At 28.0% G+C, this 17,805-nt stretch overlaps 1 protein-coding gene across 1 annotated transcript in view; it reads right to left on the bottom strand.

Moving 5' to 3' along the window:
* LOC111620582 (SCY1-like protein 2) overlaps positions 1-14,857 on the bottom strand; it is a 136,695-nt gene extending 121,838 nt beyond the window's left edge. The window contains exon 1 of the mRNA XM_023362534.1: positions 14,631-14,857. The gene's annotated coding sequence lies outside the window, so the exon portion shown is untranslated. The remainder of the gene's footprint in view (positions 1-14,630) is intronic.
* Between the last annotated feature and the right edge of the window lie 2,948 nt (positions 14,858-17,805).

Here is a 17,805-nt window from a genome sequence, read left to right as displayed (position 1 = left end):
AAATAATTAGGCTGCAATTTGAAAAAAATTGCAAATCTATAAATTCCTCCTCGCATCTTGTCTGTCCTTCCTTAATCTCGAGAACGGAGTCAGATAGATGAAAATTGAAGATAGATGTGGAAACCTTATGTGCAAGAGGTCCCTGTTAACTATATACGAACGTCCTATGCAAATTGGAAGTCACATTATTTCAATTCAAATCTTTCCCTGAAAGCAGTTAATAGATGACCGGCACGACTCTATTGTTAAAAAAAAAGTCTGATGTACAGGGGTAAGCCACTACAAAACTAATTTGAGATGGAGAGCATATATTTTAAATTAAATTAATTCAAAATATAACTAACGAGCAATTATTTATTGTGACATCGTCATAATGCCGGGCTGCAATTTTAATGATATTCTTAATTAATTTAATTTGAAATATATGCTCTCCATCTCAAATTAGTTCTGTAGTGGCTTACCCCTGTACATCAGACTTTTTTCTTTAACAATAGAGTCGTGCCGGTCATCTATTAACTGATTTCAGGGAAAGATTTGAATTGAAATAATGTGACTTCCAGTTTGCATAGGACGTTCGTATTTAGTTAACAGGNCTCACGCTCTGCTATTGATGTAGTTACTGCAGATAGCTACAAACATTAAAATAAGAAGTATTTAAGGCCAGAAAATATAATTCGATACTAAATATCTATACCAAGAAATCCTTTTTTTTTCTGAAGAGAGGAGAAATAAATGTATTTGCAATACATTTATTTCGCCAATATTTGTCTGTCTCTCACACTCTACCATCATGAGTAACAAGTGAGAGGTAGTATTTAACTATAAATAATCTTGAAAATTTTGAAGGTAAAGAGACGAGTCGCATTGTCTACTAATAATAACGACATGTAGCGAAAGCAACAACGGAAAAAACTAAAAACTATTATATTATAAAATAAAAATAATAATTCTAATGTTAATTATATAATATAATAATATCAAAATTAGTGGTTATATATTAGTAGATTTTAATTAAAATAATGGTAATGTAACAGTAGACTTGTCGCGTTACGAAGCGAAGCGTTACGAAATTCATTCCAACAAAAATCAAATTAAAAAAAGCAATAAATTCACCTAAATTTTATTTTTAAAAATCTATTAATTTGTTCTGAAGAATATTTATGCTCCAATTAATATTAATAATAATAATAATAATAAAACATGTTTATTTTCATTTTAAAAGAAGAATTATGAATTTTTTTACAACCAAAATTCGACCAAAAGTTTGAAATTAGTTTAAATTCAATTAAAAATTTTTGGGTAGGCATTTTATAGGCATTTTTCTTCTCATTTCGAATGTCTAAAAGCCATCAGTAAAGGCGGCCACGGATACCTAATTAACATTTTCTCGACAGGAATTTATCATCACATTCAAACCAGATCGTCCATCAAAACAACTTCAATAATCCAAAACTTCTTCAAGGTTTTAATTATGTTTTCGACGTATTGAACCGATCAAGAAATGAATTTTCTCATTTATTCCAACATTATCTTCAATTAGAAATCAATAAAATTATTTCTCTAAATATTTAAAGTATTAAAAATATGTAACAAAAAAGCGTAGTATCGAGTCATCAAGTCCTCAAGTTACGTATATATCCACTGAAGCGTTATATCTATGAGTTTCTCTACCATTTTCTCATGCTGTGAACGTTTCTAAGACGTTTCCAGCATTAAAAAAAATATTATTTTTTTCTGTTTTATACAAGTTACGTTTACAGATTTCTTCACTGTGAACGGATCTTAAACCGAGAATGATGTTAGAACAGCTGCTCTAGAGTACGAGCCACAACCCTCTTTAAATAAATTCTTAACGGAAGAAGAATATGGCGGAGAGAAGAGGAAGTGGCGCGAATATTTATCATAAAATCAAAAAAATTGAAAAATAAGAATGGATATTAGCCCATTTGAATTTCGAATATCGAAGAGCGAACAAAGCTTTATTGCCTTTATATATATTTATTTATATGTATTTTTTAAAGAATAAAATTGTCGTACAGAAAATAATTCACCAAAACGTAATTAAATATGAATTATTTAAATAAATCATTCTTTAATTATAATTAAAACAAAGCGAAGAACCTTCAGAGCAATTAACACTACCAGTAAGCAAGCATCTAAGCAAAGATTGGTTTGATGGGCGATCCACTAAGAGGGAATAACACTGGGGGACTTTCTACGGGAAAATAACCCTCTATTTAGGTATTACAAACGTAAAGAAAGACCGGAATACTCCAAGTAATCAGCCCGAGACACTAGTGTTCGGTGGTCTTATTCATTCTGCCACTGATGGAGTATGTTAGAAAGAACGAAAAATACTTTATTATCTGTATATCTGTATTTTTAAGGAACAAAATTCTTGTATAGAAAATAATATACCAAAACGTAATTAAATACGCATTTTTTAAATAAATTACTTTTAATTATAATTAAAGCAAAGCGAAGGAACTTCAGAGCAATTTAGAAATTCGATAAGCACACGTTAGAAATTTTTATTTTTTTTTATTATTTTCTTTGATATTACACGTTTACATTAAATATTCTAAGTTTTATGTAAACAAATTAATATTTTTTCTTCTTCCTTTCTTAAATCACAATAGCAATTGTTATACTTTTGATACAAATGGTATTGTTTGTCTTTCTATTCACTGGAAATTTACGTCCATTCTGACGCGTGTTTATTTAACTACTTTAATAGAAAATGTAAAATAAAAATTTCTAATCTTAATTATCTTTTTTTAAATAATTAAATATTAAGAAAAACAAAACTAAATTAATTCATTAAAATGTTTGGTAAGATAGATTTCGTCAGAAACTAAATTCGAATTCTTGGACAAATTTCTAAGAAATAATTAGGCTGCAATTTGAAAAAAATTGCAAATCTATAAATTCCTCCTCGCATCCATTTGTCTGTCCTTCCTTAATCTCGAGAACGGAGTCAGATAGATGAAAATTGAAGATAGATGTGGAAACCTTATGTGCAAGAGGTCCCTGTTAACTATATACGAACGTCCTATGCAAATTGGAAGTCACATTATTTCAATTCAAACCTTCTCCTGAAAGCAGTTAATAGATGACCGGCACGACTCTATTGTTAAAAAAAAAGTCTGATGTACAGGGGTAAGCCACTACAAAACTAATTTGAGATGGAGAGCATATATTTTAAATTAAATTAATTCAAAATATAACTAACGAGCAATTATTTATTGTGACATCGTCATAATGCCGGGCTGCAATTTTAATGATATTCTTAATTAATTTAATTTGAAATATATGCTCTCCATCTCAAATTAGTTCTGTAGTGGCTTACCCCTGTACATCAGACTTTTTTCTTTAACAATAGAGTCGTGCCGGTCATCTATTAACTGCTTTCAGGGAAAGATTTGAATTGAAATAATGTGACTTCCAGTTTGCATAGGACGTTCGTATTTAGTTAACAGGTACCTCTTGCACATAAGATTTCCATATCTATCTTCAACTTTCATCTATCTGATTCCTTTCTCGAGATTAAGAAAGGACAGACGGACGACAGTGGGAATTTATAGATCAGCATTGTAACGATGCCACAATAAATACTCGTACAGTACGTATAATAAAATTAGTTTCTTAATATTTACGATGAATATTGTTATAACATTGTGAAGAACATACAATAAAATATTTTAAAATAAATTTTTTAATATATATATATTTAATTACAATTAAAGCAACATGAAGGACTTAGAGCACTTGGGAATATAGTTAGAGTAATATGAAGTAATGTATCTTTAGAACAGTTATAAAATTTTTTATAGTAAATTTTACAAAATATTACATGATTTTAATAAAAATTCCTAACATTTAATATTTTCTTTTAAAAAATACAATAAAGCAAAGTGAAGGACCTTCAGAGTAGCCTACTTACAATGCTTAATTAAAACAATATAAATTATTTTTCAAAGCCATTATAATATTAAGTGTAAAAAATTTTAAAGTATTAAATCTTTTTCACTATTAATTTCTATTTTTTAAAATAAAACAATATATTTTCTATAATATTTCAAGCAATACACCCTTACTTAAATGTCAATTCTAGGAGTTAAAATTTGATAAATCAATAGTTTGATAATTTTATAATAGGATCGATCATATCGACGTGCATATGAAGCAGAATCTATTATTGAATCCTATAACAATAGGATCTACTTGCTACTTAATACATGCAATAAATCCTATAATTGGATCTCATAGTAATAGGACCCACACATCAGTTAACAGTCGATACCATTGCTCTTAAGATTAATTTGAGACATAGGAAGAGGATTAATAAATCCTATTATTGAATCCTATAATATCATAATCTAATTATCACTTAATAGTTGGATACAAAAGAATCTTTCAATAATAGGATCCTGTACATTAGATACAGAGTTGCAAAATTAACATTTACAATTAAATTAATAAATATAAAATTAAATTTTAAGTATGTAAACACTAAAAATAACTTAATTTTTAATAAAAGTATTAAATTTAAACTCGAAAATATTCTATATTTGCGAAGCTCAATACGGAGAATGCCTTAAGAATATTGTTTTTTTTTAATCCTAATTATCACTCCCGTACATAAAAAATACATTACAGGTATATTAATTTTGCTTAAGAGATGCTATATATTTATTAATAATGTTAGATTATCATATGTAACACATCAAAAAAATCATTTTCTCCATTCTTCCCCCCCCTCTCTCTCTCTTATACCTTTAACATCCGTATAGAAGATACCATTAAGTATGGTTCATTTATATTGTAAGACGGCACTCTTTGTGCTCTCAGTAGCAAGAAAAAGAAAGAAAGAATGTTTCTCTTCACTTCGAAAATATAACAGTAGCAAAAATACAAAAAAAAGTTGCAATTTAATAAAGTTCGAAAAAATACATCTAATGTGCAGTCAAGAATTAATGAATCATGCAATTATTAACATGAAACATTGTTAAATTTGATAAGAATATTTGTCACGAACAGTAAATTTAGTCGTTTTTTATTATATAAAATTAAAAAACATTTATCTTATTCTGAAAATTTTATAATAGCCTTTTAAAAAATATCATTTTCTCCACCCCCTCCTTCCATATTAATTCATGAGATATGACAGTATGATAAATGTACTACTTTATACACATTCTACATCAGTTATCTGCGAGTTATCAGATGATAAAAATTAAACGAAAATATTATTTTAAATGTCATAATTTTCTCTGTAAAGAATTCTTACCAATAATTTTATCATAAATTAACGAAAAGGATTTAAAAAAAATTTTTCTTCTGTATAAAAACAGACATATCTATCTGAAAAAATTCAATTTTTTACAATAAAATATTTTAAAATAATCTTTTAAACATGCTTTTATTATTTTAACTTGTTTTTTTTTATTTTAAAAATAATAAATTTGATAATATAATGAAAGTAATTTGCATATCCTTGCTCTAGATTCATCGCTTGTACTTGATTGATCGAATGGAAGAAGCAGAAAATTATTATTTTTTATATAATAAATAAAAATAATTTACTTTAACTTTATTGTTTTGTTCTTCTAAAATAATTTTTATAAACGAAAAGAAATTAGGATTTGAAAATTAGGAAATGGCACTCTGTGACTGTTTCCTAATCTTCAAATCTTAATTTTTGTCTTCTTGCTTTAATACTTTGTTTCTAGTTTTATATTTTTAGTTTTTCTAAACATAATTATGCTTGTTTATAGTCTCTAGTACTGTATATGAAAAATTCGTACTGTCCATTCCAGTCCTACATTGGAAATGCTTCAGCATAGAGTACCAAGTGATGCGGAATTCCAGTGATGCTTATAGAAGTTTCTGATAGTGGTGAAGAAATTTCTGAGTGTGAAGATCATACAAGTGAAGGGTCTAAAAATAAAAATTCTGATGAACTCTGACAGTATGGCTGTGAAACGTATAATATTTTGTCAAAAGATTGGAAAATGGAACGAAAATTAGAATCATCCCAGCAAAATGGTCGAAATAATCTTGGAGTTATAAGATACGTTTGCAACAGAATCAATGATATAAAGTTTCAGTTGAAGCCATGTTTTCTCAAACTATTGAGAATAATAGAAATAATAAATATTGAAGGACGGCGTATTTTTTGTCAACAATGGAAAAATCTAGTCAGCGTTGTTTTACAGGTTACATTGATCTGCTAGCTGAAATTTGTGGCTCACACAAAGAAATATATAAAGATCTTATGGTATAAAGAAATTGGAAGAATTGGAAGAAGATCGCTTAAAACTTTCTGTATGATTCTGTATGTTCTTAGCTTTGGTAATGAAGCTACAATGGTAAAAAGACGACGAACCGATACTTGGTCCTATCCGAGATGCTTGGGAAAAGTAGGAGGAAATTTGTGCCAGGCTGTATAATCCAGATAAAACGTTACTAATGATGAACAATTAGCTTGGTTTAAAGGTCCTTTCGAGCCAGCGTATTCCCAGTAAATCAAGTACCCACCAGTGGCCGAGTGGATAAAACCACTGAACACTGGCAATTGATCGTGAGTTCGCGCCTCTCCAACGGACAGACCAAATGGAGTTTTCCGGGTTTTATTCGCGTGTGTATCACCTAAATAGGGGTCCGTTTACCATATAAGAATTCCCGGGAGACATTCCTCCCTCGTCAGATCGCCCATGTATTACGTTACCAATAAAACTAAAACCAACCCATTAAACCAACAAAATATGGGGTAAAAGTATGGACACTGCAATATGAAACTTGATATTCTGAAAGCACAGATTATTTAGACAAAGAACCTATAACAGTATCTGAGAAATCTCAAGGTATGATAGGTGATCTTGGCATTGAATTCAGAGGGAATAACTAAAAATGTTGTTCTCAGAAGCATAATGAAATACAAATAAGCGTAAGAAATTATTAAAAATCAGGAATTATTTTGGATTACTATGCAAATGAAAAAGCTGTAGTAGCAATACATGCAGCTATAAAAGAAAAACAAATCAATGGTGAGTAACACTTTATAATGTGATTGATGTTTCTGTGCATTCATTTTATGAACCAAAGTAGAACCAAATTGGCAAGCCAACAAACTAAAAAAAACTATTTTTAGAAAAACTTGATAAATTATTCATCAAATATCATATATTGTCAAGAATACATCTACAGAATAGAAGAGTTACGTCGCGTTGTAAAAAATTTATCATAGAGATTCACACATAGATTCCACATTAACAAGTATAATAGATGAAAGTTAAAGCATGATCTCTATGTGAAGTGTGATTATGCCGATGTTAAATCGGTAAATTTTTAAATAAATATTAATAAAATAATCATTTTTTTTAATTAAAATTTCACGTGGAAAATAATAAATAAAAATAATTTACTTTAACTTTATTGTTTTGTTCTTCTAAAATAATTTTTATAAACGAAAAGAAATTAGGATTTGAAAATTAGGAAATGGCACTCTGTGACTGTTTCCTAATCTTCAAATCTTAATTTTTGTCTTGCTTTAATACTTTGTTTCTAGTTTTATATTTTTAGTTTTTCTAAACATAATTATGCTTGTTTATAGTCTCTAGTACTGTATATGAAAAATTCGTACTGTCCATTCCAGTCCTACATTGGAAATGCTTCAGCATAGAGTACCAAGTGATGCGGAATTCCAGTGATGCTTATAGAAGTTTCTGATAGTGGTGAAGAAATTTCTGAGTGTGAAGATCATACAAGTGAAGGGTCTAAAAATAAAAATTCTGATGATGAACTCTGACAGTACGGCTGTGAAACGTATAATATTTTGTCAAAAGATTGGAAAATGGAACAAAAATTAGAATCATCCCAGCAAAATGGTCGAAATAATCTTGGAGTTATAAGATACGTTTGCAACAGAATCAATGATATAAAGTTTCAGTTGAAGCCATGTTTTCTCAAACTATTGAGAATAATAGAAATAATAAATATTGAAGGACAGAGTACTATTTGTCAATAATGGAAAAATCTAGTCAGTGTTTCATTAGGTTACATTGATCTTCTGCTAGCTGAAACTTGTGGCTCACACAAAGAAATATATAAAGATCTTATGGTATAAAGAAATTGGAAAAATTGGAAGAAGGTCGCTTAAAACTTTCTGTATGATTCTGTATGTGCTTAGCTTTGGTGATAAAGCTACAAGGGTGAAAAGACGACGAACCGATACTTGGTCCTATCAGAGATGCTTGGGAAAAGTAGGAGGAAATTTGTGCCAGGCTGTATAATTCAGATAAAACGTTACTAATGATGAACAATTAGCTTGGTTTAAAGGTCCTTTCGAGCCAGCGTATTCCCAGTAAATCAAGTACCCACCAGTGGCCGAGTGGATAAAACCACTGAACACTGGCAATTGATCGTGAGTTCGCGCCTCTCCAACGGACAGACCAAATGGAGTTTTCCGGGTTTTATTCGCGTGTGTATCACCTAAATAGGGGTCCGTTTACCATATAAGAATTCCCGGGAGACATTCCTCCCTCGTCAGATCGCCCATGTATTACGTTACCAATAAAACTAAAACCAACCCATTAAACCAACAAAATATGGGGTAAAAGTATGGACACTGCAATATGAAACTTGATATTCTGAAAGCACAGATTATTTAGACAAAGAACCTATAACAGTATCTGAGAAATCTCAAGGTATGATAGGTGATCTTGGCATTGAATTCAGAGGGAATAACTAAAAATGTTGTTCTCAGAAGCATAATGAAATACAAATAAGCGTAAGAAATTATTAAAAATCAGGAATTATTTTGGATTACTATGCAAATGAAAAAGCTGTAGTAGCAATACATGCAGCTATAAAAGAAAAACAAATCAATGGTGAGTAACACTTTATAATGTGATTGATGTTTCTGTGCATTCATTTTATGAACCAAAGTAGAACCAAATTGGCAAGCCAACAAACTAAAAAAAACTATTTTTAGAAAAACTTGATAAATTATTCATCAAATATCATATATTGTCAAGAATACATCTACAGAATAGAAGAGTTACGTCGCGTTGTAAAAAATTTATCATAGAGATTCACACATAGATTCCACATTAACAAGTATAATAGATGAAAGTTAAAGCATGATCTCTATGTGAAGTGTGATTATGCCGATGTTAAATCGGTAAATTTTTAAATAAATATTAATAAAATATATTAATATTTTTTCATTATGTAAGTAAAACTCTATTGACCTATATAAAGATGCTAGCATAAGAAACACAGAGATACTGCAATCCTTACCTACACAGAGATACTCTTTACGTAAATTTATTCAAAAATTTAAATAAATTTTCGAATAAATTTAAGAAAATGTAAAAATATTTAACCTCGTTTTTTCAATTTTAACGTTTTTCAAACTGGTTTTCTACAGAATCTATGTTAATTGCGCGAATTAAAAATGCTTAAATGTAACATTGTGTAATGTAACTCATTACTCTTAGGAGTAAACTATGATAGTTTATAAACTACTAAATACAAAATGTGATCTATTTAACTAAACAGTGTTGATATTGGTAAAGCGTAGTACTATTTAAATGCGTTTATACAGTGAATATTCTGATAAAACAAAGTAGCCTTTAGAGATTTATCTGGCAAAGGTTTATCAGAGAACATGTTAGCAAATACGGAGAAACTCGTGAAGAAAAATACTCTCTAAAAAAAGAGACAAACTTCAAGAAATTAAAAATAACGGTTCTTAGACTTGCTTATAAAACTTTCAAACACGTATAGAAAGGGTTGCAAAACTTAATCATAAACTTAAATTATCATCATCATTTTATTAATATTTTCCTAATGATAATTCAGTAAATCCTCTGTATCACTTTCCATTATCATGTATCAGAATCTCTCAGCATCATCTTCCATCAGTGGTGAAATGGATAAAATCACTAAATACCAATAGTTGGTCGCAGATCCGCTCCTCACCAATAGATTGACCACGTGAAGTTTCCTCGTTTTCTTCGCGTAACATCAAAATAGTGGCAAGTTTCCCATAGAATGTCCTCACGGGAGGTACCCTTCCTTTGGTAGATTGCCTATGTCTTGTCTTGCCTTACTCTATCAACCCTTAATCCATCATGTCAAATCATAATGGTTACGACGATGATGATAATGGCATATGAGTAGAACAGGTGAAAACGAGTAAGAGGATGAAGAATGCGAACTTGGAAATTTTAGTTAGTACAATACGAAGAATAAAGCGAAAGATTAAAGTACTGAAACAATTAAAGTATTCAATTAAAGAAAACAATTAAGGAAGTTTATTAAATTAAGAATTGAATTTAAATATTAATTTAAGTTTAAAATTAGAATAAGCTTATGAAAGACGAACTTTAATGCAACAATTTCAGTATCTCAGGATCCTTTGAGAAAATATGTTATTGCTTCAAAATTTTCATCTTTAATTTCAAGGATTATCTGGGATTTTTATTTAAGTTTTATTTGTTCGAAAAGTTAGTTACTAGAAGACTTTTACTGTTCTTAAAGAGTAAGGAAATGCAATAACTTTAATTAAGAAAGTGTGATCCTTTGGGGACTAATCTCATTTCTTCTAATGTAGTAATTTTCTGTAATTTACCAACGCAATTATAGCAATTCTAATGAAATGATTATGTTTAAATTCTACTTTAAACTTAAGGAAAAAATATATTTAAATTCATATTTAATATCAAAGATATCTTTCGATTAAATATTCATATTCATTCAGATAAATCCGACATTCGAAAGCTTTTCATCAGCTTTTCTACAAATATATTAAAAGCTAAAACATTTTTTAAACTTTAAACTTAATTTTTAAATGTTTTTGAAGAAGTTGAGGTTTTTTAAATTTAACTTTTCCTCAAGACACTAGAAAAGTTGAATACAAAATCCAACGTATCCAAATTCTATACTCTCTTGTGAGCTATACTATTCAAGAAATTACTCAAAATTAAGGGGTTTTTTATTCTTAATTTAAAGGGATAAAAAAGACACTCTATAGTTTAGATAAAGAATTAAATTTATAACATTTGAGCTATGTAACAAAGCTCATTCCTCACTAGAAAAAGAAAGATGGTGAAAGGTATTACCACAAATCCATCATCGTTTCACGTTACGTTGCGTGTTATTGCCGATGCTATCACTGAAATTCCATCACTAAGTGTACTAACGACTTACGATACAATTTTAAGATCAAAAAATATAATTCAAAACACATAATTTGACACGTTACGATCGAAATTTAATGTATTCTAATCATCCTCTAAAAATGTGATTACCTTCGAAGAGTATAATATTCTTTAATTTCCTAGAAGAAATATTAAGATAAAATGATTTCCTAAGAGCTATTTCCTTTAAAAAATTTACGAATCTAAAAGAAACTCTCTCTTAATTTATTAATTGTACGGGTTTTTAAAGGAATTTAAGTGGTTTTTTTTGTTGCCTACACAAAATACCTCAAGAGATCCTTCGAATGTCGTCCATAGTAACCCGTTACCACTCAAATTTTTCAAGTTTAATTCAGGTTATTTATACCGGTTGCTCGAGGATGAAGGTATTTCGTTAGGAATGTTTAAGTTTAGTTTAAATTAAATTATTCATTGATACTGCAGTTACATTGAATCGTTTCGAAGATTCAATGTAACTGCATCTCTGAATCCTTATCTCCTATCTTAAAACGGTGAATAACTTAGATTTATAAGAATATTTCATTACATAATAATCATAAATATAATTTATAACCTCAAAATGTTAATTAAACTGGATAAAGAATTTATAACGAACCAAAATTGCTTTCTCTACTGAAAATTAAAAAGTTAAGCTATCACTTGAGTTAATTTTCTAAAATTTTGACTTCTTCACATAAGTAAAATGAGAAAAAATTATCATATTTCTTTAACTTAAGTAGTTATTTTTCAAATTTAAAACATTATTTTTGATAAATTTCTCTTTAAAATTCATGAAATGGGTATGAAATGTGTGCAGCAACGAAGAGATGCCATCAGTAAAAAGCTATTGAAATGAGCGAAATGATATTTTTTTCTTTTGTTTTTTTGTAATATAAAACTAACTAACTTAAGCATAATTAACTGTTTAATAATAAATTTAAATTTAAAAGAGAAATAATTGATAAATTTCTCTTTAAAATTCACAAAAACCATGCGAAAATGTTCTCCAACAAGGAAGAGGTGTGCCATCACAAAAAAGCTCTTTAGACAAGCGAAACAATACTTTTCAAACGTTAAAATTAGCATAAGTAATTAGTCTTAAGTTTAAAATCGAAGTTTTAAATATTATTCTTTAGAAATTTCAATTTAAAATTCATTTAAAATATACATATATTTAACGTAAGAAAACACTTCATACGAGTGAAATGATGTGTTTCAATTATTTCAGCATAAGTAATTGATCTCATACGAAATAAAAAAAACTTAAAAATTATATTATTTACAAAATAAATTTCACGATTTCTTCATGAGTTTTCAAGAAATCTTCATGTTTCATTACAGGATTTATAGATATAAGAACTGAAAATCAATAGAGAAAATAAATCCAGTAAGAACAAATCTTAAAATAATTTTTTTTTTTCAAGAAAATAAAAATAGTTTTATAAGATTTTTATATATAAAAAAATATATAAGTAAAAAATAAGAACTTTCTAACGGAAAATATTAGCTGAGATCGGCAGAAAATAACGCAATAAATTTATCAAGATAAGGGATACAGAGCAGGCTTCTTAAAGGATATAATTGATCCTATTAACGTTAGGAAGATTGTCACGAAAGATAAATCATCAATGAAGAGGGAGAGAAAGAGTGAGAGCGCGTGGCCATTATAAATCGTAAACACTGTAACCACGGGCCACTAATGAAATTTGTATAGAGTTTACAAATTAACGTTACGCAATGATCATCTAAAGTAAAATTTATTTAAGTTAGGCGATTTTCAATCGATTATGATCTTCTAATGAATAAAAGGAATAAAAACAATGTAAAAATTAAGTTAATTTTTGCAGTTTCTTAATTAAGAGTGAGTTCTGTACGATGTAGCAGAAAGAGCAAGTTAGGCGATTTACATCTGAATCCATCTTAAAAATATAAAAAGAAATTATTAAATTTATTCATTTTTTAAACTTTATTCCCGTATTTTAAGCTTATAACTATTTATGAAGCGCTTGGCCATGTGTCTTTTACGTTAACCTTGCATAGCGCCCTCTTAATAAAACAAGAAATATAAAATTTATTTAATTTTTAGTTCGTAAGGGGGCGCTTTATAATACCATTATTGCAGAGCACGAAGCAGATAGTTTATACATAATTAAAATTTAAAAAATGTAAGAAAATAAAATATATTAAAATAAATTAAAAAGTTGTTAATTTTCCGATATTTTTAACCCCTTTTTTTAAAAAAAAAATAATTATATATTTATGATATTTTTCAACATTTGGCAACAATGCTATCGTATTCAATTCAAAGTTCATTAATTAAATTTACTTTTAATTTTATAAAATATCTGAAATATTAAAACCAAAGCATTAAAATTAGTCTTATTTATTTGTTTATAATATTAAAAATGACAAAAATACAAAAGATTTTATATATTATATATATAAATTTTTTTTAATTTATAAGTTTCATAAAGAGGGCGCTACGTGATACGAACATAGAAACCAATGTTTGCTCTACGAATTATTTATATTTCCAATGTGTTTAAATATGTTTCTCGATACCGACTAGAAAACCTAAAGTGTTAAAATCACTATGGTTCCTTTAGGCCATACGTATCGATTACTCTTCACGCACGATGAAGTTGACGCGATGTCGACACTCTGCAGCACTTCCCGGCGTGCTTTACGCGGGGTCACGAGACTCTAAAAGTATGAGAACGTCGCCATTAGTATGTAGGCACCGAACTTGTATTTATGTCGTACATACCAAGAGTTGTTTCTTGGTTCGAGAAGGTTCACGAAATGATGAGTTCTCGTCACGAATTTCCCGGGCATGTCAATTTAATGTTCAAATATTTTGATTTACACGGTCCAAATTCGAAATTTTCGAGTTGAATAATTTTGCCGCTGAATTCGCTCAATTTTCGCGCGTTATATTACGGTTTTCCCTACACAAAAACGAATTTTTTTGCATAAAAAATGTTGCGACAATTGAATTTTTACATAAAATTGCATTTTTTAATGCAAATTTATAAATTTTTATGCCGGAAAAGTTACATTTATTAAAAATTATACAAGGAAAACGCTTAGATTGAATAAAATATCGTGTTAAAATGTTAATTTTTTTTTTTTGAAATTTCACACGTGGTGTGAGTTCGAAAAAGTACACAACCGCCATAAAAATACATAGATTAAAAATAATATTTACCAAAATGACGGCAAGAGGGGATATTTTTAAAAATTCCGAAAAAAAATCCCGTGATTAAAATTATGATGTAGACAGGAAAAAAATTACTCACGGGGGTTGCTTTAATTTCGAAATTTTTATATAAAGTTAATATTTTATTTGTGTTTCGATATCGCAAAACTTGTTGCGAGTTGTTCGAACGTGCAACAAGTCTCTCTCGCGCTCTCTCCACTTACCTCGAGTGCACTGTATGCACCTTCGATTTGTGTTTATCTTATCCCGTGAAGGGTCTTCTGTTAAACCATAGTTTCTACATCCCAGTGTAACATACACAAAGCACTGTTTGGTGGTGGGACGATGATGACGATTGTCAAACGTTGAGTTAAAACGAGTGATTACGACTAAAGTCGAATAGTCATAAGGTAACCGAGGATAGAACACTGACAAACGTTTGCAACCAACGTTTGCTGGGTACGCAATAACAGCGCCACCGTTCGTCAAGGTGAACAGGATCGAACCAAACTGTTAACAGGGAGGTACGATGGATGCGTTTGTAGAGACAGACAGGTAGGTTACCTGTTCCATCCAACCGTACGTTTCTTGTTTATAATTAAACTTTACTGAACATCGCTGGATTTAACTGTAAATAAAATTGAAATTTATATATATATATAATGTTTCTTTATTATATTTTTTATGGTGTTGAAATTCTAAATTGTTTTTTTATATTAATTTGCATTATTTATGCTGTATTTTTTTATGGGAGGAGATGAAATTCGGTTACTTTTAAGTAATTTTTATGTAGAATATTTATTTTGCTTGAAGGTTAGACAAACAGATCGGTTATAGAATTTATAATTAAATGTATTAATTATCAAAAAATCGTTTTAAAATATGCAACGAAGATAAAGAAACATACATAAGATATTTGTACTGTATATGCTTTATGTATAATACAAACATTTACAAAGGCATAGTCTAGAATGGAAGAAAGCTCATGCCTCCTTTTGTTTAACTTCTTTTGATTTATGTCATTTTAGATCAGTCTGCAAAAAATTTACGCACAAACACTATTAATGATGATATTTTGATACGCCTTTATATATAAATACGTTCACATTCTCTCAAATATAAACATATTTATAAAGATAAGTATACTTACAGACAGCCTGACAGGCTTACAGAATGCAAGACTGATGCCATATAAACTACATAGAGAAACTAGTATATGATTCTGTATAGGAACATACATCAGTATATACCTACGTTATACGTTTAGCAGTATGTACTGTACTTGCTCCTATATACAAATATGTATTGATGTATGTACAGTACATGTAAACAGGTTTCTGTATAGTAATAATTTAATCATAAATTAACGTTAATTTATAAGTTTTGTATTTCAAAAAATCTTCCTATTTTATAAAAATAGTTATTAAGTAATTATGAATGGTGTCTATTTTTTTAATGTTGACGTAAAATACCTCTAAATTATCACAAAATAGCACATTTTAGACTGTTAACTAATTATAGAAAGAGATTTTAATTCCAAAAACACTGTTAAATGTATATAAAATAGTATATTTTGAATACAAATCCCTAATATACGTCTGAGAAGGTCTGTTTCTTCTAAACAGGTATAGACTTTTAGAGGTTTTCTAGAAAGTATAGATAATGTTAACCTTCTAAAAAACCCCTAAGTGTGTTTTAAGACGTTTAAGTTATCATAACTTTAAAAAAAAAGTCCCATTTAAAAGCTTACAAAACGAGATATTTTACATAAAAAATTACATATTAATTATTGCAAATTTATTTTCATGTATCCATATTCTTTATTAATATTTTTTTTCAATATTTTTGATAAAAAAAAAAACTTTATTAAGAAGCGCAAATTAATCTTTTAAGCACTTGCTCATTAACGTTAAGGATGTTTGTTATTCTGCTAAAAATGGATAGAGTGAAGAACGTGAGAGTTTGTAGGACGAAGATTAATTACTTTGAGCTTATTCAAATTTTGTCACTTTTACATTCTTATAATTTTCTCTCTTTCTAATTTTCTTCCTTGTCAAAAATTTCTTTACTTTTTCTTTTTTTAAAATTTATAAATAACATTTTTTTCCTGTTTTAATCTTAATTTTTAAAAAGTCATCCAAAATGACATACAAAATTCATTATTCGAATATTTAGGCAAAATAATTTTGGTTTTTCAATTAAGTTTTGTGCTTTTTGGAGCAATTATTCAAAAAAAAAAATATTGAAAAAATTCGAAATTTATCATTTAAATGTGTTTTTATTGTGTTTTCTCACATAATTTTCTTCGTTTAATAAATTATTAAAAATTAATTTAAAGTTTTTTCTGAAAGATTTTCAGTTTTTTGAGGAAGAAATTATCTGAAAAATTAATTAATAAAATTCGAGATTTAAATATTTTATGTTTAGGCAAAATATTTTTTATTTTCACTTGGTTTTTTGTGAAATAAAATCACAAATTTCTTTATAAAAGTAACAAAATTCACATACATTTTTTTGTATTTAAATAACAGAAAGTCGAATTCTCGCTTTATTTTATGTCGAATAAAATCATTAAGAGAGTTAATTTTTAGGATTTTTAAAATAATTTTGTTTTTTATTTTCGAAATTATTAATTCACTAAACTCAAAATTTTGCTTTTTCAATGTTCGAATTTAGAAGCGAAGCAATTTCACTTTTTCACTTTATTTTTCAGCATTATTTTTTTTTAAATAGTTTGCAATTTTAATTTGTTTATTTGTATTTGAAATATTGTTAAAAATTTGAAAATTTTCATTTTGAATGTAAGAAAAAAACATATATATTGTTTTTTTTTCTTCGCTTAATTCTTCCATAAAATTACATTTTTTAGAAGTAATTTTGAATTTTTTCTAAAAGAATTCTTAAAACAATTTTTGGAATATGTTAATAAATAAAATTCAAAATCTTTATTTTATTTATATAATAGAAAAATTTACATAATTTTCATTGCGAAAATATTAATATATAATCCCGATTTAACGTCATATTAGAATATGTTAAACTCGTGCGTTAAATGTGGGAAAAATGTAAACATAAGAACAATAACGCAAAATATAGAAGTTTTAGGTACGTTAAATCGAAGTCAGATAATGTATAAATAAATTACTACGCAAAATTTTTAAGTGAATATTATATAAATTTGATTGTTAAATTGAGTTGTATGTTAAATAATTGTTGTAGTTAAATAATTGAGTTAAATAATTGTGTTGTATAATCTGTTAAATAATAAGTTAAATAATTGGAGTTAAATAATTGAGTTGTATAATCTGTTAATCTAGAGAACGGAGTTAGATAGATGAAAATCGAAACCAGATATGGGATTGAAGTCCCAATTAACTATATATTAACTTCCTATATAGA

This window comes from Centruroides sculpturatus, unplaced genomic scaffold, assembly GCF_000671375.1.
Source record: "Centruroides sculpturatus isolate CEXI.00-Female unplaced genomic scaffold, Cexi_2.0 scaffold321, whole genome shotgun sequence".
NCBI classification, from domain to species: domain Eukaryota; kingdom Metazoa; phylum Arthropoda; class Arachnida; order Scorpiones; family Buthidae; genus Centruroides; species Centruroides sculpturatus.
The sequence above is the reverse complement of the archived record's forward strand: the minus strand, read 5'-3'. Positions and strand labels throughout refer to the sequence as shown.